Below are 9,367 nucleotides of genomic sequence, written 5' to 3'. Positions count from 1 at the left end.
ATTTCCCCTGTTCTTGTTGTTGGAGTAGCATTAGTAGAAGTAGCAGCAGTTGTTGTTGTGGCGGAAAGGACAGTTAATGTATCAGAAGTCTGTTGTGTGGTGGTCCCTCATACAAACTGGCTTAAATAATAAATACAGAGCTATAGGGGGTCCTGACTCGGGCGTATTAAATATGCATAACCACCACAGAGTGAAGTACTGAGGATCACACACACACACACACACACACACACACACACACACACATACACATACACACACACACACACACATACACATACATACAGACATTCAAAACAAAACAGCCATTCAATCATTTTTTTTGTCAAACTTATCACCAGCTCATAAAAACACTGCAGCCATTCCCACGGCGTGCGTGCGTGTGCACGTGTGTGTGTGTGTGTGTGTGTGTGTGTGTGTGTGTGTGTATTGACTATGTGGCACAGCTTTCTGCTGCTTTCTGTCCACTTCTTTCTCTCAAACAAACTATTGATTACAATTTCTGTCCACCCATCTTTCTTTAGTGCTTCACTCCCTAAACAACACCAACCACCCTTCCTCCTCCTCCTCCTTCTCCTCCCTCTCTCTGTAACTCTGGTATTTCCCAGCGAAGCCCCCTCCCCACCTCCCCCCACCCCTCCTTCCCCTCTCCCCCCCTCCCTTTACTCTCCTCAGATGGATTCTTCAGTCAGTCGAGTGGAACTGGTGCGGCTGCCGGAGAGATAGACAGTGAGGCAGAGAGGCTGTGCTGAGCAGACGCTGGGTCAGAGCGCTCAGTTGCTTCAGACAATCACAGGGGAGCGAGAGAAAGACACAGGAAAAAGACACAGAAAGACAGACTGAAAAGAGAGAAAAAGGGAGGGAGAGACAGGGCAGGGGGAGGTAAATATGTGACAGGATGTGGTTTCCCTGAGCTTGCAGAACATCAGTATACAGGCATACTTTGAGCATGACCTAAACACACCAAGCGTACAAGTGTGTTTGAGCTCCGTTCGGTGGTGAGGGGGGAAGACGAAGCAAACCGCTGGAGCTGCTGCTGCTGCTGCTGCTGCTGCTGTTGAACCCGTAGAGCCGACAGACACTCTGGTTTCTCTGCTGCCTGCCGGAGGATTGTGTTTCCCTCAAGCCGGCCAGCTCCACAGCTAAACCTCAGTCAGCTTGTCGGACAGGATCTGAACCCCCGTCCTCCATCCTCTGTTTGTGCTGGTCTCCCTCCAAGTAGAATGCGATTCTCTGCTGGAAGCTCTGGTCCAGTTGCTGCCTTTGCGTCCAAGCAGTGAACTTCTCAACTAGATTGTGAAACAGGTATGTTTTTTTTATTTTTTGGGGGTTTTTTGCTTTGTGTCTGTGTGAGAGCTCTTCAACTTCCAAACAGATGCCTGACCATCCTCACGCCTGATTCTCTGGGCAACAGCCACTGTAAACTTGGACTGCATGGTGGCAATTGTTTACCACAGAGAGTTGATTCATTAGACGACGCCGCAAGCCACAAGTTTGGCTTCATGAGCAGTGTTAAACAACAAGCTCTAAATCCACTGCCACCACACACACACACACACACACACACATGTTCACACATTCACATGCTCGCAAATACTCACCCACTCTGGCCATTCATCAGACACATCAATAGGTCTGGTTGTTTTAAAGTGATGGATGGTACAGAGTGGGGCTGAGAATGCCAAAAATGTCTACCTGGATCCAATCACAGACTGAACCCTGACAGCGTTTCAAGATGTGTCTGGCGTACAGTATCGCAACCCTCCCACCAGAGAGGAGGAAGACAGTGGAGTGTGTGATTTGTGAAGGGTAAAAGTATGGGTTTCACTGTGTTTTTTTTTTTTTTTTTTTTTTTTTTTGTGCAACGTGCGTGCAGATCTATCCATACATGTGGGATGTTTACATGCTTAGACTATGTGCTCCGGTGCATGAGTTCACCCAAGCATGCGTGAGTGTGCGAGATATGGGAAGGGGAGGTTTAAAGGGAAAAACAAGTTGAGGGATGGCAGGAGGTGAAGGAAGGGCGGGGGGATGTCAGGGAGGAGGAAGACGAGGGCATGAGAGAGAGGAAAAGCCGGGGGGGGGGGGTGTAAATGTGTGTGTGTGTGTGTATGTGTGTGTAAGAAAGAGCGAGAGAGAGAGAAAGTGAGTGAGAGAGCTCAATGTGACTGAACTGCCGTTAATTAGTTTCAGCTGGTGAGATGTGGAGCGTCGGGCTGCGTTAACGCTACATTGTTGGTGGGTCAGGAGTTCTCTCTGTCTCAGTCTGTCTGTCTCACACGCACACACACATCCGCACACACACACACACACACACATCCGCACACACACACACACATGCACACACGCACTCGCAGACAGTAACATACACAGATAAACACACATACAGAGACATCACAAATAAAAAATTTTAAAAAACCACCCAAGAGGAGAAGCATGAAGGCAGCACCACAAATACTAATGTTCAAATGTGACATACATAAATTCACACACAAAGACAATCACAAGCACAAAAGGTGACAGATGTAAAAAAAAAAAAAAAAAAGACACAAAACACACATATAAACACAAGCACACGTTTACATATTCACTGTCTTTGATTGCACACTGTACACACACACACACACACACAGCGAGTAAAAATAGCCATGTGCTCTATGTCAAGCATGCACATCAAAGGGTAAATGTGCTGTATATGTGTAACATGCAGTGAACACATGTAGTACCACATATGTGAGCATGCATGAGCACATAAAGATAGCCACGCACTTAAAACATACACAAAACACACACACACACACACACACACACACACACAGAGGACATCCCACATGGCTGCATTATAGACTCGGCTGTTGGAAATGTGGAAGCAATTGTGGTTTGGGCTTCATTACGCTGTAATATCACATGGAAAATGGAGTCATTACTCAGGGCAAAAGGTGAGGAAACCATGACCTGAAAGGGTTAACTTATTCAATTAAAAATGAAACACATTTTCTGACTTACTTGTTAGTGGTATGTAGCCGTGCAGATAGTTTTTGTTTCATTTCTCCAGGTCTTTGAGATATTTTGAGATATCTCTGAGATTTTCGCAATGTCTTTATTAATGGTTGATAAATAATTAGCTACTGCTTAATAAATTAGTTTTAAACCATTAAAAGAAACAGTGTATGGGTTGCCAGGTTGGTATTTACCCTTTTGCGTGATATTTGCTGTGTCTTTGCTCCAATGGACAGTTGACTGTTGAACCACCTTCTGCATCACAACCAAGTCCCATTTATGAATGAGTTATTAAAGAACGATTCAGAGTTGTCTTAATATGATACTGCTCTTATGAAATCATTCCTCCTGTCCAAACTAGCCAAGAAAAATGATCCCTTGATATTGTATTGTACCATGAGGCCTCAGCAGTCTGACTTAGACTAAAATAAAGACTGTAACTTCAGCAGATACCGACTTGATTTTTCTAAGTATGAAATCCCATGTTTTTGTTTCCCGGACAGTGTTTCCTTGGTGTGGAGGGACAGTCACACAAAGAGGGAACTCTGTACTATAAAAACTGCAAGACTGTTTGAAAGATACCCACTTGATTTGGCTCACACAAGCTGAAGTTCCTCATTTGTTCCTTTGTAGCCAGGAAGGATGACTACAAAGTCCTGTGGACAGGAGGAATGATTAAAACATTCAATAACTTTTTCCATAAATAAACATCAGGGCAAGTATTGTAATAAGATAGACTCGAAAAACATTTTAATATTTACAACTTAGGACTTGATGGATTGTTGTAAAAACCTTTTACTAATGATTTATTAACGTTCAGATTTGAAAATGACTCACTAACCTTTGGCAACAGCTTATTAGGTGAAGTGAAAAACTGGCGACTCTTTATTAATGACTTTATTAACATTTGCTCTGCAGGAGTGATGCGTCTTTAGAAAGTTAGACCCATTAACCTTTATTGATGACTCACTAACATTTATACCTGCAGATTTATGACCCTTTATCAATGACTTATTAGAATTTGAAAATAATTTATCTGCACAGCTAAATACCACTATGGCAGGTGAGAAAATATATTTCACGTAATGTGGATAAATAACTGTATTTCCTTGTGTGTGCAGCCGTGAAACACACGAACATGCCCGTTACAGTTACAGTAGCAGTCACTGAGAGTGTGAGTTTTTCAGATGTTACTCATTTACTCTCTGAATCCTTTCTTTCAGCCATCAGTTTGTGTATTTTCTGAGCCTGTGTTGATTTTCTTTTGCCCCAGTCCTTCAGCAAACATGTATTTTAATCAACTTATGTTTGCTATCTGATCCGGGCACAGTGAATCCCCCTGTGTGGTGTGAAATTTGATTAAGGTAATTGGCAAGCGTTGGCTAGTGTAAACCGTGACGTGTGCTCCTCTCCACTCAGTATGTATAGACAAACACCCACAGACAGACACAACAAAATACCGGAACGTTTTATATTCGGAAAATTTAGGGTACATCCAATTGAAAGGTGGTTATTTTTAAACCATTCTATTCTTTCATTCCGTGCTTGTTAGACACCAGAGAGAGAAACTCGCACAGGCTTCATATTTGGGACACTGTGAACTGTATATTTGAATTTAATTCTTAAACAAGATGCTGCAAGGTGACATCTACCCTTTTAAAATCAAGGGAAATACAATATATGAATCTTTACAGATGTTTCCAGATGTTCAGGGCTTAAGGTTTGGTGTATTTTGGACACAAACTCTGGTGTCTTTTGTCGAACAGACATCACTTTTGGTATCCTTTCTGGCAGCAATATAAAGTTTGGGCAGCACACGAGGCTGAATGACGTGCTGGCAGATAAGGTGTGAGTTATGCAGCTCTCATGACAGGGTGTCATCTTGATTGCAGCCTCTGCTGCAAGTCTCACATCTTTCCCCTCAGAAATGCTTGGTTACAAGATCTCGGGCAAAGATTATTTCCCCCTCGCTCCCCTGCGAGGTGACAGTGATCGGGCTTTTGAAGATACTAAGTTATTCACGCCTCTGGCATTGCCCTAGACCTGAAATGGCATATTATGACGAATCCTCCAGGCGAGACGCAAAACACAAGAGCCAATATTCAGCTGGTTGTTCAGTAGCTTAGCCTCGAACCAAAGAAAAAGGAAAAACATCCCCCTTGATATTTCTATAAGGCAAATTGACTCTTGTTGGAATGGGTGGTCAAGAAAATTGCACCAGTATTGATTGGGTAATGTTCAACATGGACATGTCGATAGGGTGTCTGAAAACCTAAGAACTTGGCTTCGGCTGGCTTTAATAAAAAATGACCTGCCTGGAGCAAGTTCACAGAAAGCAATGAGTCACTCACGGGAAATCTCCTCAAACCCCTCCGTGTTTTAGAGAAAAATAGCAAACGGGGCAACCAAAGAATTTTCTATTTTTAACCAAGTATTTTTCTCTCCTTACTTCAACCGTGTCTCTTTGGCTGTGGTTCTGAAAACAACCGACGCAGTGTTTGTGCAGGTCGGGTTGAGCTAATGTTTTGCTTTTCACTTGTGAGAACTGTACAAATCCCAGCGTGGACAGATTACGCATGACAAATCAAACTCACGACTGTCAAAGACACGCAGAGAAGAGAGGAGTGGAGCAGGAGGAGAGTGGGTGTTTGCTCCTGCACATGGAGGAGAGGAGAGGAGAGGAAAGAGGAGGAGAGAGGAAAGAGCGACGTGAAGAGGGGTGGAAGCTTGTAGTGACCAGAGAGAGAGAAACTGACAATGAAAGAGAGAGGTTGAGAAAGATTGGTGCCTATTATTCTCCCGAGAAGGGAATAGTCATAGAGGAGTTGGTTCCCATGGCAATAGCTCTCTCTCAATGAGTGTGTGTGTGTGTGTGTGTGTGTGTGTGTGTGTGTGTGTGTGTGTGTGTGTGTGTGTGTGTGTGTGTGTGTGTGTGTGTGTGTGTGTGTGTGTGTGTGTGTGTGTGTGTGTGTGACTGTAACCAGGCCTTGAGAGACAAGGTTGGCCGAGGCCGTAGCGAGCAGCGGAGCCACCGAGAGCCTTGAAACGGCGGAGAATCTCAGACGGACACTACTGTTTACTTGCCTGTTCTCTCTGCCTCACTCATCACCTCTCATCCTCCATTTTTCTTTTCTTCCTGCAAGCTTGCCATTATGTGTCATCCTTGGGCATTCAAAACAAATATAACATATTCAGTGAGTTGAAAAAGCTGTTCCACCTTCCTTGTTGGGAGTGTTTAAATGTGGAGACATCTCCATATTTTCAGCTTTTCCACAGCATTTTCAGTGCAGAAATATTTTATAGGCTCACAATACTTAAAGCTTTGGTTGTTGCATTTGTGCTTTAAATTATTGACTTAAACTTTTCACCAGTAGACAGCTGAAGTGATGACATCACATTTGGGTTAGCCTCTGTTACAGTAGCTTCTGTAACTCAGTGTAATCTGACATTTAGCATTTCTTTCATGTCTTTCTGAGTGTGTTCCTGGGCTGTACTGTCCATGTTCTAAGGCATCCACAACAGCACATGCTGTCAGTGATTTTCACAAACACCGATTACTTTGTCAGCACTGAAAAAAACTACAGCTCCCTTGAAAATCTAACAGCATGGCAGCATGGGTACCATTTCTTCCCCACATCCATAACACTCAGCAATTCTCTGTCTAAAAATAGTTTGAACATGTTTGAACTAACCACGACCCCCTCGACTTGCCCATGGACTTACTCCATCTGTTGAGCTGTCACGGTTTACCTGCAGCGGTTTGAGGCTCAGAGAAACAGAATCCAAAAGTGTGCTTTGATTTGTGGCAACCATAAGTTCTGCGTATCTTGTGCAAACAAACGGTTGTGGCAGCTTCGGTCCTGTTTATCGTTTTGAGTGTGAGTCTGATCCTGAACCAGAAGATGACAGACCTGATCCACCTTCACAAACTGGACTGGAGCAGAAAACAAGCGTACCCACCGTCCCGCAGGTGGAAGAAGGGAGTAATATGAAAAGCGTGGCGAATCAAGACACTGGACAGACTGCAAAGACTGTGGTTGACAATATTCATAATTCTCTTGGACAAACCCTGTTGATTTTTATGTGTGGACACTTGGACTAAAGCAATATAAGTAATGGAGGAACAGACAGACAGTGAAGAGGTAGGGCGTCTCCACCTTCACCTCCTGCTGGTCTACGATGCCGGTAAATCTGAATTAATTAAACTTTTGCAATTAAACTGTGGATTATTTATCCGAGATAACGAGGTACAGCATGTCAATACTGACAAACGTTTAAGCATTTATATCTTTGCTGCTGCTTCTTACTAAGCTGATCAGACATCACAGATCCACAATAGCAATGTAGACTGACAGGCTGTGAGTCCCCTGTTCAGCCACATTAAGTGAATTACAGAAATATCCATTGTGAAAATGAAGCATCTAACTGTGCGTGGTTTCTAAAGCAGTCCTTCTTGAAGCACTGGTTCACACTATAATGTTTGGAGCAGTGGAGAACCATAGAAAAAATTAAGTAGATTTCTGCAGGCAATTGAGAACACTGTCTTTTCTGCATGACTACAAAACTAATGAAAACTCTTCACCATAAGTAGCTATGTGCTGTGCTTTGTGTGGGGGCGTGCCAAGCTTGCAGGACCGAGATGTCAATAGGACCAGGGAGTAATGTCCCCCCTGACAGGTGTTAACTTTGATCCTATTGACTCTGTAGACTATTTACATGCACAAAAACCTATGTAACTAAAAGTAAGGGAAAACTCAGAAAAGCAAAATAGAAATTGTTTATTCAGACTGATGGCATAATGGATATAACAGTAGCATGAAATTGTAGTGCAGCAAAGCAAGTGGTGAATTTGTATCTTTATAATTAACAGAAATTGAACAAACAATGGTCGCACTGTTGCTTTGTGTGTTTCTCAAGAGGCAGTACAGGCTTGTCTAATGCAGAGCCCCATCAAAAGTGCAGCAGACTCCATTTGTAAATTCTGAACATCTGTCCAAGGTGTTGCTACTGTTCACATAGAGAAAGGAGCAATAAGACTTTTAACCCCTTGCATACTTAGAAGGTGCTCTAGGAAGTTTGTAGTTTGCTCTGTCGTGGGAGACGCAGCTCAGATTCACAACCGTTAAGACAGATTTCAACAGCGACCAAGTTTCATGAAGTAAATGTTAAAGCGTCAGTAGAAACTTTTCAAGCTACTCGTGCAGCATTGTCGTCCGTCCATTTGGATGCTTGTTATGGTTCCAGAAGTCATATTTTTACCATAGGGTTCAAACATATTGCGAAATACAGAGCTGATGTTTGTTGCAAGATAGCTAGGTGAGCATTTTATGTCTGTTGTCATGATGTGTAGGCAGGTAAAGAGCACTGGTGAGAACTGGTGAGGAAACTGTGTATTTAGTTGCAGGCACCAGCAACCTTTCAAGCCTACAGGCAGACAGTACAATATTCACACCATGTGGCTTATATCTTTAAATCAGTCTGAGTAAAAGGTTCCTGTAAATGGCATGTACAGTACTTGTAGTTACACACTGCAGGTGCCTCTCTTAAGTGGATTGTCTAATCATTAAAGGTTACAGCATTACCATCCTGCCTCAGTGCCCCCTCCCCGCATGGTCCCTCTTTGTTTCATCCTCTCTGTTGTCCAACTTAATTGAGGATTCAAGGTGATAAGGATGGAGGAAAGGAAGAAAGGGAAGAGTGGGGGATTTCCAGCAGCTGGAGCGTGTTAACATTTTCAGACATTTAGCTGAGGCTGTCACCTGAAGGACCGGATGCTGAGGCTGAAGCTCAGAGAGTTAGCGAATGTGGACTATTCAAGGCTATTGCCTGTTTGACACATGGGTTGTCTGTCCTGTGACATTTCCTCAAAATAGGTTGCTTTTAAGTGCCGGTCCCAGAAAAGCGACTCATGAGAGCATTTCCTGCTTTGCCCGTTCTTTGGTTGAGGTCTGGTATATTTTAGGCAACTGGCGCTTTCACGCCTAATCTATTTTCTGCAGTTCAATAACACCCTGGTGAGTTTGCCCAGTTGCCTTGGTCTGGTCTCAAGTTAACTCTGGTGTCATTCGTTTATGACAGTAAGCATTTGATTTTTAGCATGATTTCAACTGCTGAACTGTTGTTAAAATCCATCTGCTGAATTGTTACAAAATCTCTGCAGACTTTAAGCGATGTATAAGCCTATATTTATGCAAGGTAATTTGGTAACAATGGTAACACCTACGCTTGTCAGCACATGAGGGATTTTCCCTGATACAACAGAAAGACCAGAAGTGTGTTGAGTGTGTGTCCTACTTGCCTATTTTAGCAGATCCCCAGCAAAAAGCTATCCTCCCGTAATATGACAGTACAAAATGTGTATAAAGAA

General features: G+C 43.2%; 1 protein-coding gene across 1 annotated transcript in view; it reads left to right on the top strand.

Annotated features, from left to right (window-relative positions):
* The first annotated feature begins 708 nt into the window (after positions 1–708).
* The window catches only part of LOC130172297 (raftlin-like), a 101,466-nt gene continuing 92,807 nt past the window's right edge, over positions 709–9,367 (top strand). The window contains exon 1 of the mRNA XM_056380895.1: positions 709–1,305. The gene's annotated coding sequence lies outside the window, so the exon portion shown is untranslated. The remainder of the gene's footprint in view (positions 1,306–9,367) is intronic.

Source organism: Seriola aureovittata, chromosome 7 (genome assembly GCF_021018895.1).
Source record: "Seriola aureovittata isolate HTS-2021-v1 ecotype China chromosome 7, ASM2101889v1, whole genome shotgun sequence".
Taxonomy (NCBI): Eukaryota; Metazoa; Chordata; class Actinopteri; order Carangiformes; family Carangidae; genus Seriola; species Seriola aureovittata.
This window is presented reverse-complemented; position numbering and strand designations above follow the sequence as displayed.